We start from the raw sequence: 18320 nt of genomic DNA, 5'->3' as shown, positions 1-18320 counted from the left end.
CAGAATTGATGAAACCTTTACAAATGTGCAGTGTCTGAAAACTGAAAATCACACTGAAAAATAACAATCTCGTTGACTATAGAAGGCAAGTTTTTCAAATCGAGTAATGATGTGATGTGTGTGGTTAACTGTATCTACGCAGGAAGTGGTTTATTTAAAAGTTTTTGTGCTCACTCCACACCCACCCCACCCCACCCCACCCCGCCTTTTTTTTTCCTCCAGTACTGAAATTAAGCAGCATCCAACCTAGGCCTACTTTTACGACATGTGACTTGACTTTACTGTTTTCCGTTTTTGCTAAAAGAGTCATTAACAGAAGTTGATGGCAGTTTCAGTAACAAGTCAGCACTGAGGAAAGGTAAGTGAGCTCATACAGAACGTGCAATTTAACCTTGAAAATATTTGACAGAGTATCCTATGCTTCAGTGGGAATGTATAAACGTTTCCTACAAAATTGTGATGTTTTCATTTGTGATTGAAACATCAGTTTGTTTCCTTTGGTGTAGAGAAAAATATTGTTTTTAAATTTGCAACAGTTAAATTCTAAAGTACTTTAAAAGATCGTATACTAAGATTTTATATGAAAATATTAAAAACAGAATAAGGTATAGTTTTAGTTTGAAAGTGCTTTTAAAAATTGGGACTTTGTATCTTTAACTGACTGCTTTATAAAAATATGCATTCTTCATGATCCAGATAATAAAGAGAAAAAGGCATTTTGTAACAATTAGAAATAACATCTGAATTGCATGCAGTGTGAAAGATACCCACTGTAAAGTGTTGTAGTAAAGTTAGCATTAGAAACCCTTAAAAGGTGTAGTTTATTAAATTTACAGCTTATTAAATAGCTATTAAAAAGCAGGAAATTTTCAAAATGCCAAAGAAATTTCTCTATCATGACATCTGATTTTTTTCCTAAATTTTATTTAAGATATAGTGTGAAATGAGGGCAAGTTTCTATTTCATAAGCAAAACTGACGTTTAAAGGAGAAGTCACAGATGACTTCACAGGGGGTTACTTCTGGGAAAAGAGGCAAATTAGAAATATACTTCTGTTATTTAGGTAATTATATAATTTTCCTTCTTTGAGATTTCTAAAACAATAACCTCAGAAATTAAAAGGATTTGTTAATCATTAACTGACAAGAACTTTTCTTGTATAGTGACTTCTTGCTTTTATAGAATGTCTTTGTGTGCTGTAACATATGTACAAAAAATATAAAAGTATTGCTCATCTCAGAGACAAATACCTAAAATAAATCTGACTGTAGATTTTTCAAGGAATTTTAATAAAAGCTCCAGATACGATCCACCCTTCCGTAATATTATTTTTATTGTGCTGTTGGATGGGGGACATGAGGGCCCCACAACACCTATTTTTTTGTATTATTAAAAAATGGTTACAGGATTGATAAGTGGCAACAATTTTCTTTTCTTTTATTGTCTTCTATTGAAACACTCATATAAATGTTTTTTGATGTGGTCAATTTGGTAGGAAATTATTAGTTATACTAGTACACTCCATTTTAAGACCTCTTCAATTGTCAATACTGAAGCTAGCTACTTGTTGACTATTCAAATGATCATGAAAAAACAGAGATTAGGACTTGATGTTCAATACATTTTTTATTGTTAGAGTGTAAGAGAACCTTGGTAATATGTATTTGCTTTGATATTCTGATTAGCTTTTCAATTTGCTGCATTTTCTCACAATGGAAAGCATTATTTAAATCTGTCTTCAATACTGTGGTTCTGAACCTCTGCATCTACAGAAGCTTAATAATTCAGATAGTTTTGGTTGATATGTTATTACTTTATTTCATTTTATTATAAAAGAACATCACATGAATAAACATATGTAGTACTTACATATTAGCAAGAATGAATATCCACATAAGCCTTTGGTACTGAAAAAAGTCCACTACAGTTTTTTAAATAATTTAATATTTTTATAAGCCAAATCTTTGTAAAATGATTGTTTCCTGCAGAAACTGTTAAATTAAAAGACAAATATTTTATGGAGTATGTATAAAATTAAGAAGTAATTAAACATACTTAATATGGATTTATAAAGAGAAATAAGTAGAGATGATATTCATGTAACCTAAGATGCTCTCAGAATTGTTTGTAAAAACTACTAATGCATTATCTCTGGGATGTAAAGACCAAATCTTAAGAGGGTAAATTACAAATGAGTTATTATAGGTAGGTTACTATATCTTTATGTATTTTAAGCGAATAAGAAACAAATTTTGATGAAATAAAAACAATGCAGAGAATCTCATTTGGAAAGTCTTTAAAAAAAAAAATAGGGGGCTTCCCTGGTGACGCAGTGGTTGAGAGTCCGCCTGCCGATGCAGGGGACACGGGTTCGTTCCCCTGGTCCCGGAAGATCCCACATGCCGCGTAGCGGCTGGGCCCGTGAGCCATGGCTGCTGAGCCTGCGCATCCAGAGCCTGTGCTCCGCAACGGGAGAGGCCACAACAGTGAGAGGCCCGCGTACCGCAAAAAAAAAAAAAAAAAAGCTTTTCCACTTGGGGCCAGGATTCAGCAAAATTCAGAAAGGAGACATTCCCCCCCTTGATATTCCTTCTCTTGTTATTTTTAAGTGTTCTGTCCCAGAGTGGGCTACTCTGTCCCCGACTTAAGGTCTGCCAGCCTTGGTCCTAGAGAAATACACCCTACACTTTTCCTTCCATCACACTCCCATTGTTCTTAAAATGTACTCATCCTATTTTCCAGAAGTTAGGGCATCTGATAAAAATAATCCATGCTCACAAGAGAGGGCTCCAGAGCTTTGTTTCTTGTAACCTGTAATTCAGGCCTCCCTTCCTCCTCCCAGTAGAATTTTAATAACTTCTCTCAGCAGACAGGATCCAAGGGAACGGCTAACTGTTGAGGACCTCAGTCTCAAGTGAGGAGACTGATGCCATTACAAACATTTTGGGGAAAATATTTTGGGGGAGAAAGAGTGTTTTGTTAACGATTCGTCTTGTCTATGGCATTTAAACAAAATTTCTGAGTATGTTTTATGTGAAGGGTCCATCACAGAGATGTGTCCATTTCTCTAAGATATTCCTTAAGAAATATACATCTTTCTTGTAGTGGATGAAAATTAACTGCACATCTTCAGACTATTTTGGTATTCCCATACACTTAGAAACTATCTAACATAATCAAAAGTTTTACATATGTATTTTAAAAATCATTTAATATCCTGAATTTAGCACTTTGGGTACCATATTTTTTGTACTGCAAGATAAATGTTATATAACTAAACTATAAAATATACTTACAAGTATTCTAAATTTTAGCTTACGGTAGACAAAACTCCTTTGCTTGCAAATGACAGAAAATAAGCTAAAGTTAGCCTAGGCAATAGAGAGAGGCACTGATTTGTATAACTGAAAATCCAAGGAAAGAAAAGTCAGGCTGGATCCAGCAGCTCACACAGATTTACCAAGATCATTTTCTTCATCCCTTAGCTCTTTTCTTTCACTCCACTATAAACAGTCTCTGGTAGAAGCTCACACTAAGTTGACCAGAAGGCTTCAGGTTTACCTCTGACCCTTTCAGCAAACTTTGTACAAAAGAATGCCTTTCCCCCATCACCACAGCAAAGGTACCTCAGATTGAGATCTGATTGGACTGAAGTGGGTCACGTAACCATACTGAACCAATCACTGCCTCACCCTGCGTGACCAGGCCTAAGGTCACTGGCCCACTCTTGCATTGATGAGCCACCTGCCCCTGCAACACCTGGACTCTCCGCTGAAAAGAGGGGTCCCTACACTGAGGAACTAAAATTCTTACCCCAGAAGAAGAGCAACTTTATGTCTTAGAGGTAATACAGCCATAGAAAACTACCACACGGCCACATCGGGTCACATTTAAAACCAGTACTTAAATTTTCCAACCTCTGTAATCAGACAGAAAGACGGCGTCAGTTTAAGCATAGGTCTGAATGAAGCAAGTGTTTCAATTAAACTGAATTTTAAAGTATTTTTCACCAGCTACTCCATGTACAAACCCCTGCCCCACAATACTTGTCTTCTAAAAGCTTATAATCCAGTAAAAGTACAAGATTAATAATTATAATGCCAACAACTTTTTATCAAGTACCATAAAAAGATATAAGAAATATTCTATTAGGATTCAGAATTTCATCAAACATTTTTGTCTTCCTGTTATATGGCGGGCAATAAACTAGAGAATTTTGCAGGTGTTATATCATTTATCATATCCAGTCAGAGAAATCAGGGCAGTTTTGGAAGAAATATTTGTACAGTAGTTCCCCCTTCTCCAGGGTTTTGCTTTCCGCGGTTTCAGTTACCTGCAGTCAACCACCGTCCGAAAATGTTGAAGGGAAAATTCCAGAAATAATCCATGAGATTTAAATGACTCACCTTTCTGAGGCAGTGTGAGGAAGTCTCGCTGCCGTGCTCCGGGCCGGCATCTTCGCGTCCAGCGTTTCCCCCGTGAGGCACTGAGCTGCCTTCCCGCTTATCAGATCGTCGCTCTCGCGAGTTTGAGGTTTGAGGTATCGCGGTGCTGGTGTTTGCGTCCCCTTTAATTCGCTTAATAGTGCCTCCAACGCGCGAGTAGTGCTTCCGGCCAATCGGACATGCCAAGGCATATCCTTGCAGTGCTTCCTCTAAGCGATAGGGTGCCAGAAAAAAAATTCGTAGTCCGAGGTTGCCCAGATGTACTGTACGGACGAACCTGAGTTTTCCATCCGTGAAATTGTGAAGAAGGAAAAATAAATCTCTGTCCGTTTTGTTGTGGCACCTCGAACTGCAAAAGTTATGGCTGCAGTGTGTGGTAAGTGCTTAATTAAGATGAAAACGGCATTGAATTTGTACAATAAGATATTGTGTGTGTGTGAGAGAGAGACAACATTCACATAACTTTTATTTTTTTAATTTTTTATTGCTGTACGCGGGCCTCTCACTGTTGTGGCCTCTCCCGTTGCGGAGCACAGGCTCCGGACGCGCAGGCTCAGCAGCCATGGCTCACGGGCCCAGCCACTCCGCGGCATGTGGGATCTTCCCTGACCGGGGCACGGACCCGTGTCCCTTGCATCGGCAGGCGGACTCTTAACCACTGCGCCACCAGGGAAGCCCCACATAACTTTTATTACGGTATATTGTTATAATTGTTGTATTTCTTTATTAGTTGTTAATCTTTTACTGTGCCTAATTTATAAATTAAACTTTACCATAGGTATGTATGTATAGGGAAAAACATAGTCTATATAGGAGTCGGTGCTATCTGCGGTTTCAAGATCCATCGTGGCATTTGGAATGTGTCCCCGTAGATAAGGAGTGGGGGGTGGACTACTGTGATAGTATCCAGAGAAAGCTAGAACTGGGGAGTTGAGAAACATTCCAAAAGACAGGAAGGGAATGTGTCAGGGGACAAACATGGAGTATCAGAGAATTTCCCAGGCGGAGTGAGTTGTCTCCTGTTGTTAGCTGTAAGTATACTAGCAGGAGGTCAGGGCAGATGGTTTGAGATTCTAATAGGGTGAACCTGCTGAGCAGATCATGACTAAGGGCTGTAAGTACCAACAGGGTTGTTGAGCAGGGGAAATCCATCGCAGGATGGCCACGTTTTGCATCTGGGTGGGCTATCTAGCATCAGGATTTATTTACTTCTTGTATATATGTCACTATTGGTGACATACTCTTTAGGGTGATTTGGAGAAATGGTGGTCGTCTATGAAGGGAGGTATTCCTTTAAGACAAGTCACTGGCGCACCTCCCCAGGTGCCTCGAGGTTCTTATATAGGCTGTGGTTATAATGATTTTTTTTCATATTGCAGAGCTTTGTTGTGTTGTTTTTAATTTGAGAATAAGTGATACAGTGAAATGGTTTGAAAACAAACAAAACCTAAATAAAAATATTTTAGTGAAAGTCTTTCTAACATTCCTATTTCTATATACCTCTGTTTACTCCCACCTTAACCCAGCAGGCAACCACTTTTCAGTTTTTTTTTTAAATCCTTCATTGTTTCTTTATGCAAAAGCATGTATGTATATACGCACGTGTGTGTATATATTTCTTTATTATATTAAAGGGAGTTCACTATATACACCTCAGCACTTTATTTTCTTTCAGTAATATCTTAGAGATATTTTAATTATAAAAATAAGAAACTGTCTAATTCTCTCTCTCTCTCTCTTTGTTTATAGTTGTACAGTGTTCCACTGTGTGGATATAGCATACTTAATCTAACCAGTCTAAAAGAGTCATGGGTGTTTTCAATTTTTTGCTAATACAAAGAATGTTTTAATATAATTGTGTACATTTGAAAATATATCTATGGAATGAAATCCCAGAAATTTCATTTATTAAAACTATTTATTTATAAGCCAAGAGATAAAATAATTTTGATAGTTATTGCCAAACTATCCTTCACGTTAGTTGTAACTTTTTGAATTTCCATCAGCACTTAACGAGAGGGCTGGTGGAAGCTCCATAGCTTTTCTAACAGATTGTGTTACCAAACATTTCAGGTTTTGCCAGTCTGTAGAAAAATGTATCCTGATATAGTTTTATGTAATATTTCTGTTATTATGATTGAGGTTGGGCTTGTTTTTAAAAGAGTAAAGGTCTATTTGTTTTTCCTAATAACAGAATGTATCCTTTCTCAACTGCATAATTAAGGACCAAAAGCATTAGTTAAGTTCAAGCCTAGAATGAGATGTTAAAGGAAATAAGGAATCGGGGCTAGCATATGTAAAATACTCTTTTAATAAAACTTGAAATAAGCAGTAGCTAAAAGAGGATGAAACATGAACACTGAAGTGAAGGAAAAGAGAAAAGGAATGAAAAATAAAAATAAAAAAAAAAAGAAAATCTATCCAGACATCCAACAATGTCTCAGAGGATACGAGGACAGATGGGTGTAATCACTAGCTCAAGTAGATAAATTAACCTGAAACAGAAGGAAGAGCACTTTAATGAGTGTGCATGTAGATGAACTGGATACAGATAAGATGAAGTGAGGAGAGGAAGGTGAGGAATATTTGCTTCATGGATTCTATCTTCTTTGAAATGGTAGGAAAGTCCATTTGATAAGAGGTAGTATTTAGAGGATGCCAAAGAATATGCAGACTATCTTATTTTAAAAATTGGCCTCGTCAAAAACATATAGTACAACTGTGAATTTTAAAGTTGATTTTTCACTTTCAATGGGCATCAGCCCTATTCAATTCCATAAATCCCATATTTATTATTCCATAAATAATTTTGAGCTCTAACTAAGTACACTGTGTTATGCTAAGAATTATTGGGGCTACAGAGACTCAGTGTGCTAACTAGCCAGTGAAACCATCTTAGGTAGCTTAGTGCACAAATACAAGAATTTAAATATAAATTTATAAGTATAAATGCAAGGCCTTAGAAATATTAGAGAACATGCTATGTCAGAGTCTCAGTGGTTTCATTTTACCAAATCCAATGGCTATTTATGCATCTTCATATTATCCATATCTGAGTTGCATTTGATGCAACTGAACATTCCTTCTCTCTTGAAACTCCCTCTTCACTAAACTTCTATATTTCATTCTCCCAGTTTTTCTCCAAACTATTTCAGTGCTCCTTCTCTGTCTCTTTGCTAACTCTTCCTCATTATCCAGCCCTCTAAATGTTAAAATGTCCTGTACTCAATCTTCAGATTTCTACCTTTCTGGTCCTAGCTATCGTCTTCTTAGTTTATTCCTAGGTGCTATTATTTAGTGCCATGATTTTAAATACTATCTATATTCTTTTTTTAAAAAAATTTTTCATTTATTTTTGTCTGTGCTGGGTCTTCGTTGTGGTGCGCGGGCTTCTCATTTCGGTGGCTTCTCTTGTTGTGGAGCACGGGTTCTAGGCGTGCGGGCTTCAGTAGCTGTGGCTCACAGGCTCTAGAGCACAGGCTCAGTAGTTGTGGAGCACGGGCTTAGTTGCTCCGCGGCATGTGGGATCTCCCCGGACCAGGGATCAAACCCGTGTCCCCTGCATTGGCAGGTGGATTCTTAACCACTATCTATATTCTATTTAGACCTCAAGACCAAAACTTTTTGTTTTTTAACACTAAAACTGTAAATGCAGTTGCCTACCTATCATCTCCAGTTGAATGTTTCAAGAGACATCAAAATGAGTATGTTCAAAACTAAGCTCTTATTTACTCCCCACTTACCCACCCCCACCTGCTTCTCTCCTATTTTCATTTATCTCATTTAATGGCACCATTATTCATATCTCTGTTCAAGATAATAAATTAAGAATTACCCCCAATTCCACTCCTTCTCTCATACTCCCTACCCCAAACCACATCCAATTAATCAGCAATAAGCAGAGCCTGCAAAATTGACTTACCTCCCATAATCCTGTTTACTTTTCTAAATGTTGGCTCTTGAAAAGTTATATCTTTTTTTTTTATACTAATGACTCTTTTTATTTTTTGTTTCTTGGTATAATGAATTTTCCTCAAAAAACCTGCTAAATGAATACACTACAATATATGACATTTAGATGACATCACAATTTTAGATAAACCATGCTTACTAATTCACTTTCTAGTTTCAAGTTAGAGAAGAATCATACCAAATATATGGAGCAATGTTGATTTGAAAATTTTTGAATGAACTCAAGAAGGTTGAAGAAGTAGCAACTTGTAGAACATTCCAGTTGGTTTGTTGGCCCTAAATTTTTTTTTTTGCTGTAATTTATCATTAAGTATGCTCTGACAGCAAGAAAACTGTAACTTTCATAAACATTGAAAATATTGGTGACGTAAAAGATACAGAAAAATAGGAAATTTAATAAATATACTTTTTATATTTTATGTACTTTTTTTTCAAATTGTTGTTACTACTTACATAAACCCATTTTTAAAATCTATTCATGCATTTTTATATTTATAAATGTTGATTGGGTATCTTGAGCTTTTATTTAACTGATTTTATCTTAGCAAGAATGAATTAGACATTAAGCAAGGGGTAAATGTGTATCAGAATATCCCAAATTTAATCACTTTTTACCACCTCTACTGCTGTTACTGCAGAGTCCTCTAACTCATCTCCCTGATTCTAATTTTTACATGATAGTCATTCTCCAAAGAGTAGCCAGAGTGACTTTCTTAAGACTTAAATCATACAATTCTCCAACTAAAACATTCCAAATGATTTTCTATTATACTTTAAATTAATTCAGTCTTTTTCCATGATTTGTCAGGCCCTCTATGTAATTACTCTGCTTTTGTTTGCTTAAATAGCATTTTGGATATGAGGAATCATTATTACATTTTTTAGTGGCTATCTTTACCCTGAACTGAATGGCCCATGAAAGTACTGACCTTGTTTGCCTTTTTACTACTGAATACCTAGAACCTAGAACAATGGTAGACATATAATAAACACTCAATAAATATTTGATTAGTGAAAGAACAAATAATATAAAAGCTGACTGGGGGCTGTAGAGTCAGGGAAGGCTTCTGGAGATTTGTGACTTCTCTTGGATCTAAAAAATAAGGTAAGTTTAGGGGAAGAGAAGCTAGAAACGTATTTCAAACAAATGACACTTTATGGGTTCATTTTGAGCAACCTGGCAGTGATGAAAGGTTGGAATGGAATGCTGGATCCGTTATATACTGGGGCACTTTTTTGAAACTCAAAACAAATAAGCATCTGAAAACGTATTGCATAAATTGGTAGAGAACACCAGCTACTTCTAAGCATTTAAATTTTAAGCTGTTCTTCTAAAACTAGGGTATTAAAATTGAATAATTTTGTTTACTTTAGATTCATTTCCTAAACACTTAGTGAACTTTTTGTTTTAGTCTCTGCTGATGTAATGACAAGCTTAGAGTCAAAACGAGATTTCTTTTTAAAATAGAATGCTCAGGAAATTAAGTGCTGAGTCGGGGGAAATTTTTTTTTAATTTATCTTTCCACTTCAGTTAATTTCATATTAGAATTTTAAGGGATAGAAACTGAGCAATGAAGTCCATATTCATCTTATTTGGGAAATCAAGTAGTCTTAGCCTCTATTTATACCTTGATGGTTCTCCTAAAGGAAGTAGAATGTAGGAGGAAAAATGAGTGTTGATTACCCCAGTGGTGCCTCCAGCACTGTGGTAGGTACCATGGTGTTACCCCAAGCAAACAATATCCCCTTCTTGTCTAGATGCTTACAGTAGCATGAGACATTCATTAATATAAATTATTAGAGTGGCATTATTAATAATAATCATCAGAGCTATGATTTATTCAATGTGTATTATGTATCAGGTGTTTTGCATACCTAATAGTATTTGAATACCACAAAAATCATGTAAGAGAGTTAGTATCTCCATTTTAAAGATAAGGAAGCTTAGGTTGAGTGGGTAAGTGCCCAAATTTATAATGCTGTTTGGTTGGTGGGTTATGATTTGTAGGCAGATTTGGGTAATGCAAAATCTGTGTTATTTTCACTATGCCATGCTATAATTTCTAATCCTGTTAGGTGTCAGCAGTTAAGTGATACTGGACTTCATTCATGAGGCCCTGTAGTCTGAAAGGGTCTAGAAGGATCCTGCTTTGTTTGATATCTAAAACTATGCCATCTGTGGAAATCCTGTTGCTTTTTCACTATATACATATATCCTTATGTAGAGATGTTATAAAATATGTGAGGAAGAAAACATTTTTGCCTTAGTTTTTGTCATACTGTAGGTACTTTTTCTATTTCACTTCTTCTGTCTTCTCTGGACCCTGTGTCTCCTTTCTGCCCCTAGATTCCCGATTCCTTCTTAGAGTCATGCTGTCCATTATGGTAGAAACTAGCTACAGATGGTTATTTAGCACTTGAAATGTGGCTAGTTTAAACTGAGTGTAAAATAAACACCAGTTTTTGAAAACAGTACAAATAAAAAAGTTATAAAATATCTCCTTAATATTTTTACATTGATTATATGCTAAAATTTTGACATAGTGGGATAAATAACATACATTATTAAAATACATTATTTTAATATAATCACTTATTTCATTTTACTCATCTAGTATGGCTACCAGAAAATTTTAAATTATTTGTGTGGCAAATTATTTCTAGTGGATGGCACAGCTTTAGGCCATCTCCTCTTCTCACAAGACTACTTTGACATTCTTATCCACTCTTATATTTTAAATTTAATCAATATGGTCCTTAATTTTTTATCTTTGGCTTTGGTCTCTCTCCCAATATTGTTCCTTCTTCCAATTGTCACTTGATAACCTATTCCGTGATGTCCCATCAGAAGTTCAAACTGAATATGTCTCATGTTAAACCTATAATCTCCCCACAGAATCCCCATTCTCTTTCCAACTTCAGTTAAGCTATCTCTGTTCTTCAAATCACTTAAGTAAGTGAGCTTGGTATCTCCAAGGACTCCTGTCCATACATCCAATCAACTGTCATTGTTAGGGGCATCCATTTCCTTCTTTCTGTGTTCACTTATTGTCATAGTTACTCATTTAGATATCCATTAAGTCTTGTCTAGACTATGGCAAAGGGGTCTTATTTACTTTCATACTCATTTCTCTTACCTCTTTAGTTTGCATATTTAATATTTATTTTATGTCTTCATGGTGATGGTTGGGTTCAAGTTAATTAATACAAGTAAGAATTTTTATGACCTAGTTATATTCTATTTAGAGTTTTAAAAGTGATTTTGCATAATTATTTTATGTGGTTATTCTAGCAAGCTAGTGGTAAAAGCAGAAGATTTAGTAGAAGACAAGGAAGCTTGGAGAAATAGAAGTGTTTGAGGACATGCTGAGAACATATTTCTCCCAAATTCTGGTCTAGAAGTTTTTTATTTCTTGTGGAGATAGTGAAGATTTTTTTTTTAATTTGGAGTATAGTTGCTTTACAATGTTGTATTAGTTTCTGCTGTACAGCAAAGTGAATCAATTATACGTATACATATATCCACTCTTTTTTAGATTTCCTTCCCATTTAGGTCACCACAGATCACTGAGTAGAGTTCCCTGTGCTATACAGTATGTTCTCATTAGTTGTGTATTATACGTAGTAGTGTATATATTTCAATCCCAATCTCCCAATTTGTCCCACCCCTCCCTTTCTCCTTTGGAAACCATAAGTTTGTTCTCTACATCTGTGACTTTATTTCTCCTTTGCAAATAAGTTCATCTGTACCATTTTTCTAGATTCCACATATAAGCAATATTATACGATATTTGTTTTTTCTCCTCCTGACTTACTTCACTCTATATGACAGTCTCTAAGTCATCCATGTCTCTGTAAATGTCACAATTTCGTTCCTTTTTATGGCTGAGTAATATTCCATTGTGTATATGTACCACATCTCCTTTATCCATTCCTCTTTGATGGACATTCAGGTTGCTTCCATGTCCTGGCTATTGTAAATAGTGCTGCAGTGAACATCAAAATGGGTGCATGCATCCTTCTGAATTATGGTTTTCTCTGGATATATGCCCAGGAGTGGGATTGCTGGGTCATATGGTAGCTCTATTTTTAGTTTTTTAAGGACCCTCCATACTGTTCTCCATAGTGGCTGTAGCAATTTATCCCCACCAACAGTGTAGAAGGGTTCCCTTTTCTCCACACCCTCTCCAGTATTTATTGTTTGTAGATTTTTTGATGGCCATTCTGACCCATGTGAGAAATAGTAAAGATATTAAGAGCACTGCCTGGGAAGTCAGAAAAAACAAAGTTCGATCTTGGGCTTCACCACTTGCTAGGTATTGTATATGTTATATTGTACAAGTTACTTAATCTCTCTGAGCCCAAGTTTCCTTATCTATAAAATGAGGAGTTTCCTCACAAGATAAAAAAAGAATGTATATAAAGAACTTTGCCTAGTTTGTGTCTCACAATATTGTTTTAGAAGGGTTAAATGTAGCGTGAATAGTAGTTATAGTAGTAATTGTTTTATCAGGTTGTCTTGAATCAAATGATGACCATTCTCCCCTTCATTATGATATAAAAATCATGCCAGGATAATTTTGATTTATTTCAATTCTAAGTATTATGATAGGATTTGGAACTCATCAAAAGCAATTTCTTGCTATTAGTTTCATTTCCTCAATACAGCTGTGTGGAGGAGAAGGAAGAAGACTCACTCTTTTCTTGTTTGTTTACCAATTTTTGGTTGATATGGAAATTTTCCTCTGAGCAGCTCAAGATGTGTCCTAACCAAAAATACCCTTTAATTTTGAAGAATTCATATTCATCACACAGAGCAGTTTAAAAAGTGAAAGGCAGCCATTGACTCTTGGACTTAAAATTAAAATGAAACAAAGAAGAACTACAGAAACCAGGAGAGAGAAAAAAAAAGTAGAATTCTTTTCACCCACTTTTATATTATACCTAATTTTTGCCTACGGTTATAAAGTATTAATGCAGATTGTTCATGAGGCATGGGGGTCCTAGCAAAATGATTCTGAGGAAAAAAATAAGATGTTGGGATGTCCAAAGTGCTTATCCAGTTAGCAAAGTCTTTTTCTGTTTTTATTCTGTTTTGTTCTCCCCCTGAGGAAACCTGCTCAGGATTCCATGTATGGAGGTTGACTGAATACACCAATCTCGGTCCTAATCCTGAAAGCACTTGGTATTAGGATATCCATTAAATGACAGCAAGGTGTGGCAGTAGGAAGTGACTGACAGAATGCTAGGGAGATAAGTGGCTGTGGTGCTGTCCCTGGAGAATTAGCTGCATCCTACAGGCCAGAGGGCTTTAGGTTAGAAGTCTGGCTCTAAGAAAGTGGATTAACAAGTGGGCCATAGTTTCAGGGTGGGAAATCAGCTTGAAAGGAAAACCAGAGACTAGTCAGTATGGCAGATGGTTAGGGAGTATGTCTTGAGTCAGGGATGGGAGCAAGTTGAGATGCAGTGGATGTTCTGACTTCCCCTAACCATCATGCCCTGTATCCCAGGTCCATTTGGCAGCTTTTGATGTGGAGAAGTAGGAAAGAAGCATGAGAATGCAGTAACACTTGGGACTGAGAATCAGGACCATTCTAATATGGTGGCAAACCTGAACTTGTTGGAAATGCTCATAGTACTGGCAGAATTAGAGGCAGAGGATTTCAGACAGGCACCAAATATCCGTAATGTTCTTGGTACGATGCAGAGCAACAACACTGAAAAAATACAGCATCTGACTTTAAGGATCCTACAATTTGGCAGAAGGGACACTCAACTCAAATAGATAACAGAGAACAAAAGAAGTCAGGATATGATTATCTGCCAAAATATAATAGGAACAGTAAAGGAGGTCAGAGCAGAGAGGGGGAAATGGGAACTTGCTTAGCAATAGCAAAGAGCACAGCACAATATCCTACTCTTGGTAATGTCAGATCATGTTGAAAAAATTGTACAAATAAATGAAATAATGTTAATCTCCAGTGAACCTCTTGCTAAAGCAGAAGTACAAATTCAGTCTCAGTTTTGTTCTCCATTTTCAATCCTACCAGCTTGGATTTTAAAATAATAAGATATTGAAAATGATATTAATTTAATATGCAGCAGAAACTCTGCTCAACCCTCAAATCAGAGGAGCAAAACTCCTAGAGGTGATTGACATCTGGGGTCACAGTCACGGATATTCCCAGATCAGTCAAGTTTTCTATGCAAATCAAGGGGGAAGGGAGAGAAAGTCTGAATCAGAGAGAACTTGTCCTATTTACAAGATGTTGAAGCTGCCCACCTCCACCTGACAGTTACCATGCATACCTTGAGCAGTTTTTCACATCTCATCATTTTTCGAGAGAAGACACACAGATATACATTTTTTTTAAAAAGTAAAAATTCTCATGTTTCAATTGGAAACTGATTCAAAACACTCCAAAACATTGTTCAGGCCCAACAACATATGTCTGTGGGTTGAATTTGGTTGGCAGTCTGCCGGTTTTCCACCTCTTCTTGAATTTATAGCTGTTCCAAAGAAAACAGGAGCAGGGTGTAATGATTAGAGAGAACTAGAATCCTCCAGCTAACTTCTGTACACACAATAAATCATAATAAGTGTTTAGAGACTGACTAGCACATTGCTTTATGAAAAACCTCCATTTATCTGCAACTTTTTCATTTAGGTCCTTGTTTTGTTTGTCTGCCTTTCACGACTAGGCTCAGTTTCCTTACTTGGAAGAACAAACTCTTCTGCTACCAACCCTCTTCAAAGCATTTTTTTAAACATTAAGATATGTCTCCAAAAGGTTAACTTTTCTAAATAATAGCAAGTATAGTAATCCTTAGTTTCCCTGATTTTCACAAAATCACAAGATATTGGATTCCGACCGGAACATCTACACTTTTAAAGGATGAATTATTGTAGGGGAAATAAAAGAGAGTTTAGTATGTCTTAAATGGTGATAATAATAGTAACAACAATTTAAACATATGTGCACACATGCATACACACACATACATGTGTGAAATTCACAGTGCATAGAATGAGGAAATGTAGCCCAAGTGTGGTTGTATAACCCATTTTATCATATGTGTTATCTATTAATAGATGATTATAAGTTCCAGAAGTGGTCATGACAATGGATATAAATGATGTGGGAGGACAGACAGAAAAAGAATTACTGTTCAATAATTTTTTAATTAAAAAGGTAATCCTGATAGACATTTAAAAACTCTAACATTTATGAATTCCTTTTTTACTTCAATGTGTCCAAGACAAAATCCTATAGTTTGCTTTATGAGGAGCCTAAATTAAGATAGAAATTTAGCTACATTACTTCAAATTACAGTAACACTCAATTAACTGGAACCTAGTTCGATAATGCATATAACCATCTCTACCTCCTACCTCCTGGGGAGAGGCCTCTGAACTCTACTTTGAGGAGAGAGAAGCAAAACAGGACTTATTTAAGTGGGAAAATATCCCCCAAACAAACCCTGGGTTGAGGTTCCTAATAATACAGCTGAAGCTCTTTAAGAGACTATAGCATCATAAGAGCCTTTAGTTAACCAGTCTAGAAAGGACACAATTTAAGATGTATAATATACAGAACATATTGAAGTATCTTCAAAGACTAGGATTTGAAAAACTCAGTCAAAAACTTTTAATTTAAATAATGTGGACTGCTAAATATTTTTTTTGCTATTTTGACATTCTTGGCTTCATGAAAGAAAGCCTCACTTCCACAAAATTTCAGATTAAATTTGAAAACAACAATATTTTGTGGAATCTGTTTTGTTCTCACACTAAACACCCTTTGATATTTAACAAGCAAGAGAACAGTTTTCCAAGTGTTCAAATTGACATTGTTTTACTCACACTTACTATGTTCATGATATAAACATTAAAAAAACAAACAAACCAAAAAAAACAACTTGCTGAAAGTTCTGCAATAGACCTAGATCGTTTGTGGTATGATACTACTGGGTTTTTCATTTATGTAAAATAATTCATTTTGCAGCAATAGTTAGGACTGGATGTATGTTCTGGATAGCTAAACATCATATTTTAATTAATCTCAAATAGGATACTCATAGTATTACTTTCACGTACCTATGTGTCTGTGTATCAATTTTTATACTACCTACTTAGCTACCTGCTCACTTCTCTCCTCACTGTTCTCAACTGCGATCCACACCACTCCCCCAAACCACCAACATATTCCAAAGTGAGATTTACTTCCAGAAAACTTCATTAGAGCAAAAATATTAACAAATATGAACCTAGTATCAATGGGCTTTAAAAATAAGACACTGTAGTAATTGGTAACATTTTTAGGACAATGCAGATATGAAATAAAAAATAACTTTATATAATTCTATAGACTTGTTTCTCATCAAAGTTCAGTGTGCATTTGAATCACCAAGGGTGATGGCCAAACATGTCCTTTCTCAGGCTCCTCCTCAGTCTTGCTGAATGGAAATATCTTGGGAAGGTGCAGTTAAATCTGCATGTTTATGAAGCTACTCACACTGACCCTTGAGAATCATTGCTCTATAGCTGTCTTCTTCCTCACTTCTAGAGATACCTTTTCATTTTCAACTGAAGTTGAGTTATTTGTGACCCTAACTCCCAGGAGAAATCTTAGCTTAATGCAGGTGATTTTTAACTAATTCCAGTGAAATGGAGTTCTGTGAGTTCAATAATAAATTATAACAAGTGATTATGGCTTTTAGTCTGCACTTGTGATACACAAATCAAGTGTGTTGCCCCCTTATTTACAAGTCCCAGTGCCTCAGCGAGTCCTTCCTCATTAGGCATTTGTTTTGTCCCTGACCACAACTTCCTCTATTGGAAACCTGGTCATTCATTGCCTCATTCTCTTGCTAGGATGAAAGTCCTACCTCTCTACTGAGAGTCTCCCATGTGGGTAACTGAGCTAGCTCTGAACAAATACCCAGTGTTGAGAACTCTGACAGTAACAAACCTCCTGGTTGATAACAATCTACAAATCTGAACTTCTGAGTATCGCTCCTCTCAGAATGGTTGTTTCTTCCCACCTGTTAGATAAATCTTTCTATTCAACTTGGATACCCAGTTGCCAGTATTTACCAAGACTGTAACCAGATATTTATGTAATTATTAGACAAAACCGCACCTACTGTCAATATTTGTGGATAGGAAAGCTCTCCAGTATCTGTTCACTCCAGATGGAGGGCCAGATCCTGGTCCTTTTTCACCTAGATAAATCACGAGAGATGACAAGTCCTTCTAATTAAAAAAAATACACACACACACACACACACACACACACACACACATATATGAATTCTTTATATAGAAAGAACGTTTTCCTGCCTCACACCAAACACAATTATTTCCAGAAGGATCACAGTTCTAGAAAAAAGTTTAGGGACTTCCCTGATGGCGCAGTGGTTAAGAATCTGCCTGCCAATGCAGGGGACATGGGTTCGAGCCCTGGTCTGGGAAGATCCCACATGCCACGGAGTAACTAAGCCCGTGTACCACAACTACTGAGCCTGCTTTCTAGAGCCCGCAAGCCACATTGAGCCCACACGCTGCACCTACTGAATCCTGCGCACCTAGAGCCCGTGCTCCGCAACAAGAGAAGCCACCGCAATGAGAAGCCTGCGCACTGCAGCGAAGAGTAGCCCCCGCTTGCCACAACTAGAGAAAGCCCACACACAGCAACAAAGACCCAATGCAGCCAAAAATAAATATAAAACAAACAAATAAATCTTTTTTAAAAAAGTTTAAATAACAAAACTCTTTAGAGGAAAATATATGAATAGTCTTTGTAGCTTTGGATTAGGCAAGAATTTCTTAAGAGGACAAAAAAAGCACTAATTGTAAAAGGAGATAAATGATAAATTGGATATATTAAAGCTAAGAACCT

At 36.3% G+C, this 18320-nt stretch overlaps 1 protein-coding gene across 1 annotated transcript in view; it reads left to right on the top strand.

The window, feature by feature from the left end:
- The first annotated feature begins 250 nt into the window (after positions 1–250).
- ARHGAP15 (Rho GTPase activating protein 15) overlaps positions 251–18320 on the top strand; it is a 624143-nt gene continuing 606073 nt past the window's right edge. Inside the window, exon 1 of the mRNA XM_067739897.1 lies at positions 251–358. The gene's annotated coding sequence lies outside the window, so the exon portion shown is untranslated. The remainder of the gene's footprint in view (positions 359–18320) is intronic.

Source organism: Pseudorca crassidens, chromosome 6 (assembly GCF_039906515.1).
Source record: "Pseudorca crassidens isolate mPseCra1 chromosome 6, mPseCra1.hap1, whole genome shotgun sequence".
NCBI classification, from domain to species: Eukaryota; Metazoa; Chordata; class Mammalia; order Artiodactyla; family Delphinidae; genus Pseudorca; species Pseudorca crassidens.
Note: the sequence above shows the minus strand (reverse complement) of the source record. Positions and strands in the feature narration are given on the sequence as shown.